The sequence below is a fragment of the Lithobates pipiens genome, unplaced genomic scaffold, assembly GCF_037356315.1.
Source record: "Lithobates pipiens isolate NorthernLeopardFrog02 unplaced genomic scaffold, aLitPip1_a1.2 Scaffold_18, whole genome shotgun sequence".
Lineage (NCBI taxonomy): Eukaryota > Metazoa > Chordata > Amphibia > Anura > Ranidae > Lithobates > Lithobates pipiens.
The window spans coordinates 442288125-442310919 of NW_027507758.1; the positions used below are offsets into that span (position 1 = coordinate 442288125).

General features: G+C 41.8%; 2 protein-coding genes across 7 annotated transcripts in view; one reads left to right on the forward strand and one right to left on the reverse strand.

Annotated features, from left to right (window-relative positions):
• MED12L (mediator complex subunit 12L) overlaps positions 1–22795 on the reverse strand; it is a 740921-nt gene that overhangs the window by 439853 nt on the left and 278273 nt on the right. The window lies entirely within an intron of this gene.
• The window catches only part of P2RY14 (purinergic receptor P2Y14), an 84303-nt gene that overhangs the window by 51878 nt on the left and 9630 nt on the right, over positions 1–22795 (forward strand). Inside the window, exon 1 of one of the 4 annotated variants that reach the window (XM_077488166.1) lies at positions 16787–17184. The exons of the other annotated variants lie outside the window; for them this stretch is intronic. The gene's annotated coding sequence lies outside the window, so the exon portion shown is untranslated. Of the gene's footprint in view, positions 1–16786; positions 17185–22795 lie in introns of those variants that run through there. 4 annotated transcript variants of the gene reach the window in all.

Genomic DNA, 22795 nt, shown 5'->3' on the forward strand with positions numbered 1-22795 from the left:
AGCTCCTTTATTTCATTTAGGAAAGGGTCGCTATAAAGAGAATGCACCTATAGGAGCCTGCACTGAGCTACAGTAGCCTCTATCAACTTGTTATGGCTGAATACCAGCAATTATGATAGGCAGAGCTCTGGCTGTTCTTGAAAGTGCCATAGCTTGCCTGTCCCATCCTATGCATTTCTTCTGGCCAGTGAGGCACCCCACCACAGTAATGGGCCCATAGAAATGTGTAGGGGTGGGAGGTAGTGCCAGTTTTCAACAAAAACTGAAGCGTCAAAGCTTTGCCCGGCAGACCGCTGCAGTATTTGACTATAGCTACAAGCCTATGGAAGTGGACGCCATTTACCTTTTATACTGCATTTTGATCCTTCTCCCAAAACATATCAAGCGCATAAAAATTAAAATTGCAGCTGATATTTAGTATGCCATCATTGAGTAAGTCAGCCTAGTTCTAGGCAATGTCATGGACTAAACTTAGAAGTTACCGTATTTGTGTTACAGATGTTTTTTTTTTAACTCATATTACTTAACAGTCTATGGATCCTAAGAAATGATTAGGGAGGAAATGTCCCATTAGAACTGAATATAGCATTCAACACAAAGCCAATGCTTGTTCTTTGACTTATAGATATCTCCCTATTTTCAGATAAGCAGTTTATGTAGCAGAATAACACTACACCAAGGCCTCATGTGATACTTGCTGATGATCATTACTTTGCTGACAGTATAAAGAACTGATTACTGGCATGTGACCTATGGAACATTTTCCTACTTTTATTATATTCATAGTGACATAAAATCTAAGTCAGAGTTTTGCTTTCATAGCACAGTTTCACTATCACATTGAGTATTGAGGATAATGGCTCGAATGCCTTAAAGTGGGTTTCTGCTGAAAAAAAAATAAAAGTCAGCAGCTACAAATACTGCAGCTGCTGACCTTTAACCACTTGCTTACTGGGCACTTAAACCCCCCTCCTGCCCAGACCAATTTTCAGCTTTCAGCGCTGATGCACTTTGAATGACAATTGCGCGGCCATATAACACTGTACCCAAATTCAATTTTTATCATTTTTTTCCCACAAATAGAGCTTTCTTTTGGTGGTATTTAATTACAGCTGGGAGTTTTATTTTTTGCTAAACAAACAAAAAAAGATGCAAAAAAAAAAATCATGTTTAATTGTTTGTTATAAAATTTTGCAAACAGGTCATTTTTCTCCTTCATTGAAGTGCGCTGATGAGGCGGCACTGATAGGCTGCATTGGTGGGCACTGATAGGCTGCATTGGTGGGCACTGATAGGCTGCACTGGTGGGCACTGATAGGCATAGTTAAGGCGGCACTAATAGGCACAGATAAGGTGGCACAGATAAGGCAGTACTGATGGGCACAGATAAGGCGGCACTGATGGGCAAAGATGGGCACAGATAAGATGGCACGGATGGGTGGCACGGATGGGTGGCACGGATGGGTGGCACTAAGGGGCACTGATAGGTACCACTGATAGAGGGGACTGATGGGCACTGATAGGTGGCACTGATAGGTGGCTCTGATAGGTGGCACGGCTGGGCACTGATGGGCGGCACTGATGGGCACTGATGGGCATTGGTAGATGACACTGATGGGCACGGATATGTGGCACTGGGGTACAGCATTGTTGTTGAGGCAGATTGTGGGCACTGCTGGGTGGCACTGTGGGCACTGCTGGGTGGCACTGTGGGCACTGCTGGGTGGCACTGACGGGGGGCACTTATTTTATAATGAGGTGGCACTGGCAGGGGGCAGGTGGGCACTGGCAGGGCTGGCCGTGATCGGGACTGATGTCCCGATCACGGCCGCCGGTGATCAGCTCTTTTTTTTTATCCTCGCGCTGTCAGCGCGAGGAGGAATAATAGCTGATTACGGCTCCGTTGTATCACATGATCAGCTGTCATTGGCTGACAGCTGATCGCGTGGTAAGGGGTCGGGATCGACCCCTTGCTCGGATCAGTAATCAGGTGAGTCTCATAGACTCGCCGATCACAGAGCGCGCCGCGCGCGCCCCTCAGGGGGCGCGCAGGCCGCTCGTGCACGGGACGATGTCAATAGATGTAGTCCCGGCAAAGGAGGTCCGCGCTGTAGCCGTCATTCGGCTATAGCGCGGGTCTCAAGTGGTTAATATTAGGATACTTACCTGTCCAGCGCGCCCGCGATGTCCTCACCCGATGCCGATCTGTCCCTCGGCTCCTGGGTGCAGGCGCCAGCATCTTCAGTAAGGGAATCAGGAAGTGAAGCCTTGCAGCTTCACATCCTGGTTCCCTACTGCGCATGATCTCACTGGTCCCTGCTGTCTTCTGGGACCTGTTTGTCTCCCAGAAGACAGCAGGGGGGGGCAAAGGAGGGGCCGAACATGGCATAGACCGCTGCAGAATCAGCGGCAATCTATCCCCAGAGGTGGGAGCAAATACCTGTATTATACAGGTATCTGTTCCCCCCTCCCCCCTGAAAAGTGCCAAATGTGACACCAGAGGGGGGAGGAACCAGAAAAGCGGAAGTTCCATTTTTGGGCCGAACTCCGCTTTAACCGCTTTAAGACCAGGCCTCTTTTTTAGATATGGTGTTTACAAGTTAAAAACAGTTTTTAGAACCCCCAAACATTTTACATTTTTTTTCTAACATCCTAGAAAATAAAATGGCAGTCATTGCAATACTTTCTGTCACACTGTATTTGTGCAGGGGGTCTTACAAGCGCACTAAAAAAAAAAAAAATACACTTTTTGAATTAAAAAAAATAAGACAACAGTAAAGTTAGCCCAATTTTTTATTTTTTTTGTGAAAGATAATGTTATGCCGAGTAAATTGATACCCAACATGTCACACTTCAAAATTGCCCCTGCTCGTGGAATGGTGACAAACTTTTAACCCTAAAAATCTTAATAGGCGATATTTAAAAAATTCTACCGATTTCATGTTTTGCGTTGCAGAGGAGGTCTGGGGCTAGAATTATTGCTCTTGCTCTACCAATCACGACGATATCTCATATGTGTGGTTTGAACACTTCTGCACGCGAGCCCGGTGGGACGGGGTGTGTTTAAAATATACTTTTTTTCTTTATTTTACCTTTTACTTAATTTTTTTCATTTTTTTTTTTTTTAAGTGTCACTTTTATTCCCATTCAGATCTCATATTTACACAAAAATGCAATAAAAAAATGGCCCTTTAAGAGCTATGGGCGAAAATGACATTTTGACGTTGCTGCCACCCTGCAGTGTCATGTTCCCCTCACTCATCTCCATATCAGCCCAGGGGACAGACGCGATCGCCTCTGACGTTGCCACAGCTCCGGTATGTGGCGGAGGGCTGATAAAAGTGATCTCACTGCGAATCCACCACAGAGACCACTTTTATCTTGTACCAGGCCGCCGGCCGAACACAGGGATACTGGGGTTATGGCAGCTAGCTTTGTTTCTTACCTGAGCCCGATCCGATGCACGAGTGCAATGGCTACAGCTGCTGTCGCTCTACTCATTGGACAGATTGATAGCAGCAGAAGCCATTGGCTCCCTCGGCTGTCAATCAAAAGCCGTGAGTGGGGGCAGGGGGTGGGCCTGAGTCCCACTGTCTGTGTCAATTGATGCAGCAGAGGGACTTGGAAGCGAGCGTGCATGGGTGCCCCCATGGAAAGTGGCTATTTGTGGGGGCACGCAATGAAGAGGAGGGGCCTGTAGAACCAGAAGAGGATCGAGGCTGCTCTGTGCAAAACCATTACACAGAGCAGGTAAGTATAGGCACGCTTGTTATTTAAAAAATAATAATAATTTGAACATTTAATACCACTTTAATAATTTTTAATGTACTTTTGCCATTGGGAATTCTGCCTCCAGTAGTGAATTCTCCCCATTTCTATCCTTTTTATCAAATTCCAATGCTACCACTTCAATCAGACATGCCTGTTTTTCTGTTTTCACCTGCCCTCTATGTCCCTTTGGCTGCTACATTCCCTCCCCACATACACTTTTCTATTACCCTACTGATTTTGCTGCCAGACAGCCTAGACCAGTGTTTCTCAACTCCAGTCCTCAAGGTGCCCCAACAGGTCATGTTTTCAGGATTTCCATCAGATGAAATGGCTGTGGTAATTACTAAGGCAGTGATACTGATCAAATCACCTGTGAAAAATAAAGGTAAGCCTTTAAACGTGACCTGTTGGGGCTCCTTGAGGACTGGAGTTGAGATACCCTGGCCTAGATGATTGATAGGAGTCTTCCAGCACAGAACCTGCCCCTTTCCCTACTCACATTGCCTGAGATACAGCAACAAGTAATGGCAAGTCTGTCAACAGCTTCTCTGTTGCTGCAGTCGTCTCTTCCTCAGCCCACTGTCTGAGCCCAATATAGGCAGGACTCAGGTTACACAATATAGCCAGTGCCCTGAGAACAGGCAGGCTGAGGAGGAGATGGCTGAAACAGCAGCTTACGAAGCTCTGTCAAAATCAGTATGAGATAGGAAATGGGTGAGCTCTGTGCTAAGAGGGAGCTCTCCTATGTAGCCGCTGCTTAATTATCATTATTATTACTATTATCATACAGGATTTATATAGCGCCAACAGTTTACGCAGCTCTTTACAATATAAGGGGGGACAATACAATTACAATACAGTTCAATACAGATTGAATAGGAGGACCCTGCTCATGGAGCTTGCAATTTAAAGGGAGGGGGAGGTGGTACAAAAGGTAATAGCTACAGCGGATGATCTGATGTAGGTGAAGCGGGTAAGTTCTTAGGTGGAGGTGGAGTAGACTTCCCTGAATAAATTTGTTTTCAGGGATCGACTAAAGGCGGACAGGGTAGGAACTGACTGGACATACTCACCTGACTGGACATACTACTCACAGAAACTATACCTTTCTTCTCTCAGCACAGGGTAGGAACTGACTGGACATACTCACCTGACTGGACATACTACTCACAGAAACTATACCTTTCTTCTCTCAGCACCCATTGTGCATGCAGCTCCTCTTTCTTAACCACGTTACATGCCTCCACACCCTCTTTGTGTCAACACCCACTGCACCTGTTGTCCCTACTCTTTCAGCATGCATTGTTCCTTTTCTCAACAGGAATAAACTACTGCGGCCTTCATTCTCTCAGCATCCACTGTGTCTACTATGTCTGCACCCCTCCTTCTCTCTCCATTCTGCAAGCCAACACCCCCTCCCCCTTCTCTCACCACTCGCCACACCTACACCCTCCTTCTCTCACAACCATTCCTCCTTCACCCCTGCACCTGTACTTACCAACTGATAGGACAGGGACACTGCAGCTGGCTCTGATCCCGGGACATAGCTGGGGACACAGCCAAAAGCTAAAAAAGCAGTACTGTCTTTGCAAATCTGGGACAAAATATGTTGGCTATTGTCTTATAGCTAATTGTCTTATAGCTAATACAGCCGAATACTTATTTCAAGAAAAAAATGTTTCTTCTCTCCCTCATAAACTCTAGCCTAACCACACCGTTTACATACTGTCCTACAACTCCAACAATCTTGGGCTATTGTTTCCCAGATAATATACTGTAATCTTTATTTCAAGATAAAACTCACCTCTTGTCTTCTTTTTAAATTGTAGCCTAACCAAGCTGCTTACATACTGTTTTGCAACTCTAAAATATTCTTGGTCTATGTCTCACCAAAAAAGTTTATGATGCAACCAGACTTTTTACTCCCTCCTAAACTATGCAATCATCTGGGCTGCTATCTCTCAGATAATACATTCATTTGTATTGCAAAATAAAACCTGCCCTGTGTAAGCTCACATTCTGTTCTGACACTGACCAGTTTCTACCAAAGCATATCTAAAATCTATATTTTGCATATTTTTTTAATAATTGGGGATGTGCAGATGGAATAGCGTGCTCGGAAAATGAGGTTGCAGTTTTAAAGTGTTTTCTGCACTCTCTTACAATGGTTTATTAAACTTGTAAGACAATGTAGTGTGGTTCTGTAAAAAAAGAAGCTCACAAAATATACAAGCTGTTGTGCCACTGAACGGTTTGTAACAGATTTGTTGCTTTAGCTATATCTATATTTATTTTTTATTTTTTTTAAGAACATGGACTTTTAGATCTGTTGTGCTTGTTACTTACTGTCAATTTAGGCCTATTATCATTGGAATAATTAAAAAATCATGTGCCAAAACTACCGTATATACTCGAGTATAGGCCGACCCGAATATAAGCCGAGGCCCCCAATTTACCACAAAAAAAACTGGGAAACTTATTGACTCGTGTATAAGCCGAGGGTGAGACATGCCTGTCCATCCCTGTGTGTCCGTCCATCCCTGTGTGTCCGTCCATCCCTGTGTGTCCGTCCATCCCTGTGTGTCCGTCCATCCCTGTGTGTGCAGCCTTGTGTGTCCAGCCTACCTGTGTCCCGAGCCTGCGTCCCGAGCCTGCGTGCTTCTGCCCTGCCAGGATCGCCGCTCTTCTCGTCTGACAGACGGCGTCGGCGCCTCGGCGGCCATTCCACTGTTCAAAAGCCGCACCTCCGTCTGTGATAGGCGGAACACTCAATTTCCCAGCAGTCTGTGTTCCGCCTATCACGGACATCCTCTCATCCTCGTCCGTAGTATGAGGATGAGCGGATGTCCGTGATAGGCGGACCACTGACTGCTGGGAAATTGAGTGTTCCGCCTATCACAGACAGGGAGGCGCGGCTTTTGAATAGTAGAATGGCCGCCGTCTGTCTGCTCGACACGCTGATCGGGCAGGCAGACGGCGATGACTCGAGTATAAGCCGAGGGGGGCATTTTCAGCCTCAAAAAAGAGGCTGAAAATCTCGGCTTATACTCGAGTATATACGGTAGCTAAAAAAGGCTCTGAAATGAATAAGATTGGTGTGCTGCTGCTACAGTGTTTGCAATCTAAGCTAAATGTAAAAGTTAAACAATTTATTAAATATCTAAAATATGTGATAACACAAAACAGTGTTGCTGATGTTGTCTGTGAAAGTCATAGGGGTTGATTTACTAAAGGCAAATAGACTGTGCACTAGACATGTGCACACTGAAATATTTTGTTTCGGAATTTCGTTTTCATCCAAAAATACATTTATTTCGTTTCTCCCAAAATTATTTTCTATTTATGTTGTTTCATTAAAAAATGCATTCATCCGAAAATCCTAAATAATTAAGGTCAAATCTGTCATTGAAGGCTTATGGTGTCTGTCGAATGTTCTAAGAAGATTTGACGGAGCAGCAAAACTGTACGACTGTATTTCAGGTAGAATGCTCCGACTACAAGCTATAGTAAAATTCTAATGTTGTATGACACTAGTAATAATTATATTTATTAATTATTATTCAACCAACATTAGAATTCTTCTATAGTCTATGGGCGGAGTATAAATGTAAGTTCGCCGCGACTGCTTAGTAGATTCATGTCTTCATGTCTAATCTTTTCTCTCTATGTCGAATAATCTTGGACTAATAGAGTTAGGTCAGGCACTTTCAACCTTTTTTGCTATTGTCTCTATAATGTTGAATCTTTTCTCTCTATGTCAAATCTTTTCTCTCTATGTAGAATAATCTTAAACTAATAGAGTTAGGTTAGGCACATTCAACCTTTTTTGCTATTGTCTCTATAATGTTGAATCTTTTCTCTCTATGCCAAATCTTTTCTCTCTATGTAGAATAATCTTGGACTAATAGAGCTAAGGTTAGGCACATTAGACCACAGGTTCGATGGACACAGATCGCTATTGTCAACAACTGCACTCGCAAAGTGCACAGTAGACATGTGCATTCGTCTTCGTCCGAATGCATTTTTGTCTGAATTTCGGGTATTTTCATTTGTTTATGTCAGATCTTTCGGTTTTTTCAGATTCTGCACGTTGGTTTTTGTTTGTTAAAATGATAATGAAAATACCCGTAATTCAGACAAAAATGCATTCGGACGAAGACGAATGCACATGTCTACTATGGACTTTGCGAGTGCAGTTGCTCTCATTTTCCTTAGTAAATATAAATGGGATAAAGCGTCACTTTGTAAACAATACTCAATCTGGTGCAGGAATAATAAAAGAAAAACAGCATTTTTGCTGACACATGATTGGATGATGTAAATCAGCAAAGCTTTACCACATTTACTAAGCTCTGGGGAAAATGTGTGCCACTGCACTTGCAAGGGGCACAGTCTATTTGTCTTTGGTAAATCCACCCCCGTATTGTTATGCAATACCACTGGCAGCTTAAAGGCACCCCTCAGGTATGTAATTTAACTACCCCTCTAGAGGAAGTATTTTCATTGTTTGCACTTGCTATAATTAGCATTTTAGGCTATAATTTTTTTAAAACCTCAAGAACATTATATATTATATATACTGTATGTAGCACCACCCCGAAGGAGCCGTTTGAATATATTTGGTTCCGTACTCTGCCTTTTAACCCCAAGAACAGTCACAGCCCCTCTAGCACACCTTGTAAAAGTGTAAATGCAAAGCATGGTAATAACAGACACAAATTGTAGTAAACCAGGAAGTTTGTTTTACTGGGAGTCTTTCCATAATCAAAAACAAATAAATTGGGTAACTCAGTAGTCAAAAAAATGGGAAAACTTGTGGGAAGATTTATAACAGTACAATATATGGCTTTGTGTACATTTCAAATAGCACTGTTAAACAACTTAACCACTTCCCGCCCGGCCTATAGCAAAATGACGGCTAGGAAGTGGTTCTGTTATCCTGACTGGACGCCATATGATGTCCAGCAGGATAACATGCCAATCGTGAGTGCGGCGTGTCAGTCTGACACATAGCATCTCCAATCATGACCAGAAACCTCTGTCAGAGGCTTCTTACCATGTGATCAGCTGTGACCAATCACAGATGATCACAGCATGAACCAGGAAGTGCCGGTAAACGGCATTCCTCGGTTCGCGCTGACAGGGAGAGCCGATCGGAGGCGGTTAGAGGTCAATCAGCACAGCCCCCTCAGATGTGCAAAAACACTACCAATAAGTGCTCAGCATTCTCCCAGTAAAAAAGCCTTGCAGTGCCCACCACAGTGCCAATCAGTGCCCACTACAGTGCCAATCATAGCCCACCACAGTGCCAATCAGTGCCCAGCAGTAACACCTGTCAGTAACACATCAGTACCTCATCATCAGTGCTGCCCATTAGTGCCACTTGTCAGTGCCACCTGTTAGTGCCAATCAGTGCCACCTGTCAGTGCCCATCAGTGCCGCCTATCAGTGCTGCCTATTGGTGCCCATCAGTGCTGCATATCAGTATCATCTATCAGTGCCCATCATTTCTACATATCAGTGTCCATCAGTGCCACCTTATCAGTGCCACCTCATCAGTGCCCATCAGTGCCGCCTCATGCTTAGGCACAGATAATGCAATGTGGTCAGACTGCAGTGTCTTTAAAGTGGGCAAGTGCCTGCTCACCAATCCTGCGATAAAGCAAAATGTCCTGACAGACAGGTTCTTCAGGTGGCCCAACTGGCTACTTTGCAAATGGAATGCCTCACATCCTCAGAAACACCTGGAGATGCACCTGGGATCCCTCTGTGGTGGGATGTCCATCACTGAACGACTGTTGGAGCTGCAGCAGGATCAGCACACTGACACCTGGAGCTGTGGCAGGATGGCCACCCCAATGGATTGTTTATCAAATTTCCAGTCAATGAAGCAGAGACTGTGCTTGATGTACTGTGTACCCAGCTTTTAAGGTGGGATTCTAACAGTTGTGAAACCGAGTTCACACTGCACAAAGGGGATTAAGCAATGAATGTTCCCGATCACATTCAACTTGCCATCCTGACATTATCTGTTGTGGTGCCAGGCTCCTGGAAGGAGCAGGTGAATCCTGGAACCACAGAGCAAGGGAGTGGTGGGGGGTGGGGCAGCACCCTTGAGCAAAGTAAAAGTACAGTAGATTATGATTTTAATGCCATTTACAGCAGAGCAGTTTAGGATGTTGCATAATCATTTACATGTTTCCTCTATGTGCTAATTTGCGTTTGTATTGTATGCACAGGGTGACAGGTGGTTTTCCTTTTTTATTTTAATATATTTTACATTTCAACATATGCTTATTTATTTATTTATGTTTAACTGCATTACTATCACAAGAGAGCCAACAAGTCTCCTCTACTCTTTATAGATAAATCAGGGGTCTATTAGACCCCTGGTGTCTATCCTGGCCTCTGCTCCAGTCAATGAAGCAAAGACTGTGCTTGATCCACTGTGTACACAGTTGTGCTGTGTGTTTTCAAGCCATAATTCTAAGGCCGCGTACACACGGGCGGATTGTCTGCCCAACTTAGTCCGCTGAACCGTGTTTCAGCGGACAATCCGCTCGTGTGTGGGCTTCAGCGGACTTTTTCAGCGGACAGTCTGACGGACTTTGTCTTTCGGAATTTCCGTAATTTTGTCCGTCCAAACTTGGTTTTGTCCGTCCAAACTTGGTTTCAGCGGACAGTCCGCTCGTGTGTAGGCAAGTTGGACGGACTAAGTATGGCGCATGCTCAGAAAGGATTTACACGGCCGAAGGTTGCATTGCAGTGTATTGGACCTCGTTTTTCTAGTCCCGTCGCTGTACACGTCATCGCACAAGTTTTCAGCGGACTGTCTGTTCATCGTGTGTGGTCAAGTCCGTTCATTCAAAATTTGGACGGACTGTCTGTCGGATTGTCTGACGAACTTAGTTGGGCAGACAATCCTCCCGTGTGTACGCGGCCTAACAGTTGTGAAACTGTTCAAGGCTGAGTGCTTCCGAGTTCATAATGTGCAAAGAGGATTGGCCAACGGATGTCCCTCAATCTCATCTCACTTGCCATCCTGACAACATATGTTGTGGTGCAAGGCTTTTGGAGGGAGCAGGTGGGTCCAGGAACCACCAAGCAGGGATGTTGTGGGGGGGGGGGGGGGGCAGGGAAGCACCCAGATCACTTTTACAGAGCAGCTCTGGGCTGGCTGCATAACAAGAAAAGCTCACAGCTGCTATTACAGCTATGAGTTTATTTCAATATGCATACATTTTTGATGCGCTATGGCAGTGCCTAGTGCCCTGTGCTCTTTTTGGAAACCAGTTTGCATTAGCATTAACAATGGACAGAATTTAGCAAAGAGATTTTTTGAATGAGATTTGTCAAACTCTTATCAAATAAAACCCAGGCAGATTTACTCATCACTACCCATGATCACACGTATACACATCAAATGTAATAGGGATTGGCAATCTGTGCATGGACATTTGGTCAGTCCATCCAATATATCAATAGAAAAAGAATCTAGTGCACAAGGTACGGTATGACCCCTCAGGATTTTAAATGACAGAACAAATGTATAGTAAAATAGATATTTATTATTCACAGTATTGTGTGAGATTCAATAACATACAAGTATCAAAAGATTATTCAAAAAGTATTAAACATTAAAAACATGCTAGACATGAAACTTAGCTGCCCTGTATGCACATACATTCTGGGCTAGCACAGATCAATGCCGGAAATGACGCCTGACATGTTTCGGACAAAAACGTCCTTCTTCAGAGTCATATGCCGCGTACACACAAGCAGTTTCCTCGTCGGAATAAACTCCGAAGGTTTTTCCGACAGCGTTCCGCTGAAACTGTCGTATGTACACACGATCACACCAAAGTCTGATCGTTAAGAATGCGGTGACGTACAGCACGTACAATGGGACTAGAAAAAGGAAGTTCAATAGCCAGTAGCCAATAGCTTCTCTCTAGTACTTTCTTCAGAGCATGCGTTGTTTTTGGTCCGTCAGAACAGCATACAGACGAGCAGTTTTCCCGATAGGAATTGGTTCAGTCGGAAATATTTAAAACATGTTCTTTTCTAGGTCTGTCAGAATTTTCATAAAAAAAGTCAGATGAGGCATACACACGATCAAAACTTTTTCTGTCAGACTTTTTCTGTCAGACATTCCGCTCATGTGTACGCGGCAATAGTGTCACTTATAGCAGAAGTTTGGTCTTTCTATAATGTAGATATAGTTAAAGGTTAGTACAACAGTAAAGTAATGAAGAGAGTTTTTTTGCCCATTAGAATTAAACTGAAACTACAGTATGATTTTGCATGCTAGGCCTAAACTGATGAGAACAAGACAGTGGATTAGATGTATTTACAAAAGCGTATCTCAAGCTGAAAGGTAAACACCCAACATCTGTGAGGTGAGGGCTAGAGGTACCCCAGACATGGTCAAACTTGCGGTACGCGCAGGGGAGCCTCACACGCACCAGGCAGTGAATCTGGTCCCTCAAATCCACCAATGCCAGCAGGGGACACAGATATAAAAGTGGCCCCAATGTAGAAGTGGATAAATGGGCCGAACAGGGACCCAGAGGGGGTAGCGACATCTTGCACACACTGGCCACCGGTGTGCACCACAGTACATGTCCGGGGTACCCCTAGCCCTCACCTTACAGGTGTTGGGTAATTCCCTCTCTGTTTGTGTCAGCTTGAGACACGAACGTTCGGGATGTACATGTGCCAGTGACGTCATGACATGGGTCGCCGCTCCGCCCCCCGGGTCGGCTCACCGCTGCGCGCGTGTCGTCTGGGAACACCCGAACACATGGCCGCGCCTATTGCATGCTACCCGACACCAGCTGACTCTGATCGCTTACTAGCAATTGGAGTCAGCTGTACTCCTTCAATGCTATTTAACCAGTCGGTTTGGTGTGCTCGGACATTTGGGTCATGCCACATTACTGCAGGAACATTCACCTTAAATACCACTACCTCCAGGTATGTTAACAATGGTTGTGTACTTCATTACTACCCTGGCCAGGCCGGTCCTAAGATGGGATACTGACTGACCCAGTTATCCAACACTGTTTAGTGCTAAATATTGCACTCATTCCATTTTGGTGCTATTTTGTGCTTATACCCACAGATATACACCTGTATAAGTTGTGTGCTACATACCTATTTATATGCCGCTGCAGTGATACTTAGTCCTATACCACCATCCCTAGGTGTGCTAACACTGGCAGTGTTTTCTATTACTATTCTGGACAGGTGGATCCTAAGATGGGATACCGATCTTTGGTGCTACATATTGCACTCATACTTTCTTGGTACTATGTTTATTTTTGTGTTTACAGATATATACCAGCACAATTGTGCGCCATATCTTCATAGAGGCTGGGCAGTCATTGCTGATCTAATGATCATCAGTAACTGGGTGCTCCTGCAGTAACCCTAACCCTCCGACTCTGCTATTGTGCGGCGTGAAGTGGACATACGCCCTCCTTATTCCACCTCGAGTGGCTTTACCTGCTCGCAGAATCCCTGGGTGCATAGGCGCTTATCGAACCATCTTTTTGTGACCGCTGTTGGCTGATCTGCTTTTGTAAGTACATTTAATCCACTGTCTTGTTCTTATCAGTTTAGGCCTAGCATGCAAAATCATAGTTTCAGTATAATTCTAATGGGCAAAGAACTTTCTTCATTACATTACTGTTGTACTAACCTTTAACTATATCTACATTGTAGAAAGACCAAACATCTGCTATACGTGACACTAAGCCTCTGAAGGATGTTTTTGTTCAAAACATTTCTGTGCTAGCCCAGAATGTCTGTACCGGGCAGCTAAGTTTCATGTCTATCATGTTTGTTAATGTTTAATACTTTTTGAATAATCATTTGCTACTTGTATGTTATTGAATCTCACATCATACTATGAATAATAAATATCTATTTTACTATACATTTGGTCTATCATGTAAAATCCTGAGGGGTCATACCATGCCTTGTGCACTAGGTTCATTTTCTATACACATCAGTGTTTGTTTTCATGGTTATTTGTCACTTACTTAACTTTCATGGTGTTCCAATCCTTAAAAGTGTTGGCAGCCAAGCATAAATGTGATTTTCTTTTTCCCTAGAGAAAATAAAGTGCCAAGACTACATAACGGTAAGGGTGACATGTGTTCGATTTAACCATTAGTGGAGTCTACAATGGGTAAACACTATATAAGCATATGTAGCAGGCAAGCATTTCTAAAAAAAATTATATTTTTATACCGAGGAATGTGACTATATAGAAAAGAGAGCCACTAATAGAAGTGTTTTCCTATAACTTTTCAAAAGATAACTATTAATACCAAACAATGTGTTAATTCAATAAGAAATAAACCATAATGGCAGGGCTCAATCTGTGGTGATTTGTATGTGGTACTTTTTGCTGGCTATAGTAAATTCATCATAACAATTTAACAATGAAAACATTTATAAAGCATATAGTTACTGGAAAGTACATATGCTCATTTAGAAAAACAGACAAATATCAAAGTAAATAAGGAACTTGCTCAAAACAGCCTAAATAACAAAAACATATTTCGTATTTCTTAATGAACACACCACTTAAACAGACTAAAAAACAAAATAGAAATATTACCAAAAAGCATCATTTATTGCCGCATAATCTACCCAAATTGGCTAAACAATATATACCATCAGGAAATATGTTCAAGAAGAACATTTCGGCAAACTCAACAAGAAGTTTTGCTGTAGTTAATGATCATGTTCGTGATTTTATCTGTCCTGCAAGTCCAAATGCAGACATGCGGTTTGTGTTTTTCCTGTATGCTTCACTGGGCTTTGGTGGCACTCGGCATCCTTCCTGGCATCTAGCTGTTTTTTGCCCACATATTTCCTGGTGTCTATTCGTTTTGACCTGTGTAACCTTGCTAATACAATAGGTTCCATGTCTCTACATCCCCTCGAATCTAGCAGTTTTTGTCTCACTACTCCCTGGCTTGTAGTGTGCCACAACCTACTACTGGTTAAAGTGATATATAATTTGTGAGATCTGGAAAATGGGAAAAGCACAGCCAGTTTACCGAGTCACGGATTTGCCTCTACTACTGGGCTGCTCTGCCTGTCAAACCTCTAGCACAGAAAAGAGTTTTGGAGATCTTTCCACAGCTCTGCACTACAGGTCTGCCAGGTGTCAGGCAAGCATGCAGGCAGGAACAGAAGTGGACATCTGCCAAAACAGCATGGAAATTAAAAAAAGTAATAATACAGTTGCAGCGTCAGCACTCAGCAACAGATGCCAGGCACATGCCCTTGGGTGACTGCTGCCAGTGACACCCCTGAACCTAAGCAAGCATACAGATAAGGAATTCTGATTTCCATCCAACCTTACTGATCTGCATACATACGGTACATCTTTCAGATCAGTGATTTACAAAGTACTGAATTAGTTGGATCAACATAACTGCTAGGATTTTCAGAAGGTGGTCAGCAGTTGCAGCCCAAATATTTCTTTCATCACTAGGATATTTTAGCAACTGTTGAAATAACACAGAATGCACTGCACTATTCACTAGTTGTAGAACCCAAACATAACAACAAAAACCATGGACGAGTGAACAGGGTGAATTCTGTTTATCAGTTCTGACATTTTAAGGACTAATAGGCAAACTATTGTTAAAAAAGACATGGAAAGCTGGGTACTGCCAGGGGGGACAAATGCCAAAAAATATAGAGCATACAATATTACAGGCTTTGGAGAAGCTGCACATAGTGTTATGAAACAGTATGCTTTTCATGTACAGTCTCAGTGACTTTTTTTAATTTCATATTCTGACAGCTCATACATGACTATGAAATTGACTTTTTTTCCTTTACGATCAGCTTGTATACAGAAGCACTCAATTTGACCTAGTTCAATTTCAAATCTTTTTAAACCGAGTTTTAGCTGCGACACATGGCACGGGTGAATAAAATGGGTCAATGGTTCATTGAGGCTTTCCTGTTGCTTGACAATTTTTATCGAACTCAGGCTAAAAATTAAGAGACTGCAGATGTTTACAACAATGCAAAATTGACCAGTACCAGAACAGTTTTAATGAGCAAGACCAAAATGTACTAAAGACTAACGGCAAAGGCAGGTGTTTTTACTACAAGAATGAAGAAACTTCAGATAGTAAAGTTGCAGCACAGTCTTAATCACAGAGAATATGCCTAACCGTTCTTTACCTAGCAAATAATTATCATTATGGGGGGTAGGGGGGTGTGGTGAATATAAATGATAAAATGTGAGGTGGAAATGGTGCTCAATGTTCATGTGCTTTTTTCTTTTCAAATAATGCAGTGGCTTTCTGCAAAAGAAAGACAGGTCCAAAAGTAGGTGGTAGGTAAAAAAAGTGAATGCTGCACTTTGAGGACCCCAAAGTAAACAAAAGAACTCATCAACATAAAATTGCAAAAATGTACCCCCCCCTGCCCAAAAAAAAAAAAAAAAGGATGACCTCAAAATACAATTCCCATTATACAGAGACCACTTTTAGTTGATACAAACAATGACTACTGCCCTCATATCAAGCACAAACTAAAATCAAAGACATAAAATTCCCCAGCAATAGGTACAAAAAAACAATGCAACAAAACAAGGGCGATTGTCCAAAAAAGTAACAATCAGAAGTAAAGTTTCCTAACTGAAACTGACCCTAATCTCTCCCCTATCTCTAGTGAGAAGGAACCGTCCACAACCACTGTGTTAAACTTCCATACTGAAAGAAGAGGCTGCATATATATGCTGACCCAATATAGTTGCCAAAATTAAACAAAAAATGTTTTTAAAACATTATCACACATTGGTAAAATTATTTCCCAAAAAATATTTACAAGCCAATCTCTTTAACTTTTATCTAAAACAAAGTGTAATTCTGTACAGTGCAATAATTTTTTTCTCTGTTGTGAGTGAACATAGATATCGCACTTTCTGTACAAAAAGACCCTGCAATACTGTGTTTTAGTCTCTCATCCAGCAGTAGAGGCGTTATTATGGAGCCTATGTCATCTTCCAGTTCTGCTGTTAGTAAGGAAGTTGATATTACAGAAGTGTAGAGGTCAGCAACAGACATGGGAAAGGCATTCTTCATTCAGCTCTATAGAAGACCGTGGGTTGCTACTTTTGGACTTTTTTTCTGTATAAAACGCCCCAACACATAAAACAGTCTGTATGTATACACATATTTATGTACATCTGTAAAATTTGACATTCAGGCTTCTTGTCGGTGGGCTTTTCCAAAACAATTTTTTCTTCAATAAATCAGACTAATAGTTCAAGGGAAATTTTAAGACCTCCTCTGAGACATTACTAAGCCTCAAATAGTTCTTTGCATCTCTTGGAGACGTGAAAGCCAGTCCACCAAGTATCTACTTCAGCAGGTATGTAGTAACAACATTTTATACCATGCTTTCCTATTTTCATGCATGCAAAAAGCTATACAATTGATAATATAATTTCGTATACTGGCTTTTATTTACTATTAAGTAAGCATGATGCAATTTGTTTTCATTTTTTTTTTTATGCTAGAAGATAACCTACTGTAATATTAATTAAAGCACAGGTCATAATTTATAAAAGCATGCCAACTTTAAAAATAAAGAGGTGAAATCATTGTGTAGTTGTTATGATCAGCTCTGCTCCTGCACCAGGCAGTAAGGACTGAAGCACCAAAATACAGCATATGCTTTTATCTTTAGTTTAGGTGCAAGTAGTAAGATAATGAAACTACAAGCACAGTTTTAATGCTTTTTTCGGTTTTAAAAAAACAAGGTATTCATGCAACTGATGATAGTACTGTAGTATCACTTTAATTTCCATAACCACTTTATTAAAAACAGGAAAATATTGCAAATCCTCAAGCTTTTGAGTTGCAAAACACAGAAAGCTGTCAGGAAGCAGGAATTACAAGTACTTCTAGTTCACCACTGAACAGATGTTACCAGCATCTTATGCTTCATCCTTTATTTACACATTGCTAACCAATTTATCCAAAATGTAATAACCTTTTAAAATGTTTACAGTAAGAAATTCAAAATGAATCTTTTCAGCCAAGTTGTCTTCTTTGGATGCTGCATTAGAGTAACACAAAAAAGACGAAGTAAATCTTAGTAACAAAAAAAAACTTCCTTTAATGGAAATATGGTATTTTCCATTTAAAAGGGCTTAGGGATATTGAAACTGGACATGAGTCCTTAGAGAGTTTGTCGAAAACATCTCATTATATCCATTAAATACTCAATGAGTGTGAGACAGGAAACTGTGTTTACTTGTCTGGAAATTAAGTTACATGAAAATGATATAGTTATAGGAAACCGTACACATTCTAATGCTCTAGCACTTAATATTTACATAGTTAGTAAGGTTGAATAAAGACACCATTCCATCCAGTTCAGCCTGAGTGTCTACAATTGTCCCTATCCTTATACATTGCACACTCACATCGGTCCCTACCCTCAAGGAGCCCACGATCCAAGGTCCCCATTCATATACTAGGGTCAATTTTGGACAGAAGCCAATTAACCTACCTGCATGTCTTTGGAGTGTGGGGGGAAACCAGAGTACCCGGAGGAAACTCACGCAGGCACAGGGAGAACATGCAAACTCCAAGCAGGTAGTGTCGTTGTTGGGATTTAAACCAGCGACCCTTCTTACTGCTCGGTGAGAGTGCTAACCACTACACCACTGTGCCACCCAAATTTGATAGAATTTGATCAATGATCAGAACCAGTAACAAACCCAGGCACTAATTTTAGATACATAAGGGAAAATGCAATAAAATACATACGTTTCAGCCAATATGGGTCAACACGTTTAATTTTATACTCAGTTTACATGATAATGTTCTTAAGCATTTTCCTCATTGTCCATTCTGCCTCACATCACCACTACATGTCTAATTGTAAGTAACCCTCTCTAGAAACACAATCATATCATACATCATTTCATGCTTTGTGTCATTGACTGACAGGTGAAGTAAGCAGGATATAGTTTGCTGCAAGGCTGTGTTATCATTTGCTACTACACAAGAGGAAGAAGATAATTGTGGAACAGTGCAAGGCTGTGTTATCATTTGCTACTACACAAGAGGAAGAAGATAATTGTGGAACAGACTGCAGCCAACAAGACCTTGCACTATTCCTCTTGATTACTTGTACAAATGTCACACATTTCAAAGATGAATAGGACTACTTAAGAAGAAGGATCATCACAAGTTAAAACTCTTTATTAAAATCCCCACCCAGGATACCATGTGCATGAAGCACTTGGTGCCATTCTGATTCCTCCTACAATTGCTGAGCACCATGGTCCATCACATTTATTTGCTAATTCCCTGCAGTGTTCCATGGAATTGTGACATTGGGGTGGATTTACTAAAACTGGAGCGTGCAGCTCTGTACAGAAACCAATCAGTAGAGAATTTGTTTCCCTTCGAATCGAAATTCGAAATTCAGACAAATTCAGACAAAATTGGCATGATTCGAAGATGTGGATGTATCCTAATCTCCAAATCACAATATTAACAAATTTCAACAAATCCAAAATAAGTTATAAAAAAACAATAAATTCATTAATTTCATTCAGATGACATGTCGCAATAGTTTGGACCCTTTGTTAATGTTTGAAGCATTAACATAAACAAAATATAACATAACGACATAACAAATGATCTGAATTGATTTGTATCCATTCCATTTTATTCTAGTGAGCAAAGCATGAAAACTCTAATAAGATTATTTTTAAATTGGGGTTAAACTTGAGAGACCATTTGTTTAATTTGTATGTGCGCGGCCCAGCAACTGGGAATAAGGAAATTAATTCAACTTGATGACATAATGTAGAAACACATATTAATTCTGATTAGAGGGGAGCTCCAGGCTTCTTCAGAAAAAAAATAAAAAAGTCAGCAGCTACAAATACTGACTTTTAAATTTACAATGCTGTGTTCCTAAACCTTAGAATACCCAGGTATCTATCCTTAGAATACATAGGGAAAAGTTGGGGAAGGTTGGTGAGACTAAATGATACCAAACAAGAAGGGTGGGGGAGAAAGGTATAATAATGTATCCAGTTAAGCAGTACAAGCTAAATGTTACAATATTTGATTACATTTAAGATTAATTATATTAATAAAATATTGTAACTTTTAGCGTGTACTGCTTAATTGGATACATTATTATACCGTTCTCCACCCCCCCCACCCTTTTTTTGGGTATTGTATAGTTCCACAGACCTTCCCCAGCTTTTTCTCTTGTGGTATTATTTTATGCTGACTGAAATTAGGCCAATTACCTGTCCAAGAATCCAGCAGTGTCCTCACCCGAGACGATTTTTCAGTCGGCTCTCTGGTGCTGCTGCCGCGGCTGCCATCTCAGCTAAGAGAAACTGGCAGTGAGGCCATTCCCTACTGTGCATTCCCTACTGCACATGCACAAAGCGCGCTGTGCTTTGTGGATGGTCTGGCTGCAGGGGAAGGAGGAGGGGGGCCAAAAAAACAGGTACCCACTTCCCCTTCCCCCCTGAAAGGTGCCAAATGTAGCAACGGTGGGGTTGAAGAAGCAGCGGAGCTTCCCCTTTTGGGTGGAGCTCCGCTTTAATTTATTTTATTTGGCTGAGAGTGGAACAGTGGTCTTGGACTCTTGAATAATTAGCCGATTCTTTAACATTTTTCATTATAAAAAATGCACTACATAGGAAATGGAAACATATTGCAATAAATACAGTAAGGTATAAAAGTGAAATAAGATGATCCCAACTTATTGTGTTTGGGTTGCATGGAGGTGGATCCATCAGAATCTCAAAATCATAACATAACAAATGAATCCGAAAGTAATTTCATTCCATTCATTAATATCGGATGCATGCGTCCCCAGTCAATACCGTCCAATCAGCTCATTCTATTTCTATTTATGGGTTGGACTGTTAGGGATATAGCCAATCTTCCGAAATAAAAGAATAACAGAACTTGTAAAAATACAAATTGATTTGACTGTTTCCGTCGTGCACATCTCTACCAATCAGCTTCCAGGTTTTATTGTTCAAGCTTAATTGAACACACTGAACTTAGAAGCTGATTGGCTACCATGCACAGCTGTACCAGTGCTCCAGTTTTAGCAAATCTTCTCCACTGTATCTCTAGTAACAAAGAGGCATGTATGCCTTATGATGTCAGCTCCATCTAGTGACCATAATGCAGTATTCTCTACTGCCAGGAATTATAAAAAACATTTGTTCAGAAGAGAAACTATCCCAAAGAACTTTTGTTTTTGTTTTTCGCACAGAACATGCAGATTCATTGGACAAATGGCTTTGCAATTTTTTAGGCACCTAAGGATGCAGTTTTTTTTTCCAAGGCTACAGTCAAGCTGAGAGTTTGGCCAGCTTCAATCAAAAAAGGTGGTTTTAAAGAGCAACATTTACACATTCTGATTCAGATTGCTTTATTAATCCCAAGAGGGAAATTATTAAATTACAGTGAAAAAACAAACAAACTATAAAATCACAGTAAAAGCAAGTTAATATATATGTATGTATATATATATACAGTAACCACTTACTCCTTTAAGCGGGATAACAGGCGCGCACGTAAATGTCTTTTCACTGTATAATTTACATTCCCCCTGACTTGTGTGTAGGATTCCAATCCCCTCCTCAAGAACCATTCTACCACTGCGATACAGCCCTCTGACTGGATAATTACTAACATACAGTACACCCTTGTAGCTACAGTAATAATATTCTGCTGACTAATCAGAGAGACAGAAAGACGTGAGGTTAATACTTTCACAGGGATCAGCAAATGTGCACTAGAGGAAGTGAGGAGGCGAGTCAGCTGCTCTTCCTCTCCATTGATGAGTCTTCATTTCTCTCTAACTGGAATGGCATAGAACCTCACCAGATTATTTTTTGATTATTTTAACATGAATATCGAGGGCAAACCAGGGTGGATTGACAGGTTTCATTTTAACATACTTTAGCTTAGTATGTTAAGTAATTTTAAACGAACACCTTGCAAAACACCCCATTCAGTTTGAAAGGGAACTGAAAGGCAAAACATTTGTGTATAGATTAAAAAATGATAAATACCATAACTTTTTTTCCCTTTTTTAAAAGTGATCATATTCCTTCTGTTCCCTCTGTTCTCAGCTGCATAAGAGCTTGGGGAAGTGGAAGCAGCAGCACACAGAGCTTCCCAGTGAAAGGCTGTGCAGCAGAGGCATGTCAGGACACGTCTGATCAATGGAGGAGAGTACACAGAGTTACCAGCATAGCTAGAGAACTGACCACGTTAAGCTCTTCTGCTTATTGTGGACGGTTTTTAATAAGAAAGCAGAGTTACTGGCAAGAACACTGGTCGGTCGGTCACCAGTCCCGCACTTACCCCATCTAGGTCGTGGGCAGTGCTTCCTTCAGGCAATGGGTGGTGGCTTCCCTTGTGTCTTCTCCTCTGCATCATGGCGGCTTCCGCCATGCGTCTTCTCGCTCCTCCTTCTAGACCAATAGGATCACTTTTCCTTTTGGCCAATCAGGTGACAGGTCTCAGGACCTGCTTCCTGATTGGCCGGGAGGAGAATCAAAGACAACAGCGATTATTCATTCAATATTGTCACACAACTGGGGGGGCTCCGCGCCCCAAGTCCACTCTTTTTTGAAGCCTATTAGTGCCCCTGACTCTAATCACGTGCTTAAAAAAAACATAGAAATCCATGCGTCCAGCAGCCCGCATGTACATTAGAGGGCCAGACACGTGGATAGGAGGGCATAGCCCCTGCGCCCTGCAGTATGGACCACCACTGATACAAAGAGAACAGGATACTTTCTCATACTAGTACATAGTACAGCAGGCACATATCAGGAATATGAAATGTTGGGGTCAACTAGTAAAGGATTATGAATGAAAAACGTCCTGCAAAAGCACATCAAAATTACCATAAAATCTCTCTCCCCCTACACCTTCTACAAAGGTAATGCACATCAGAAGGGCTGACTGGT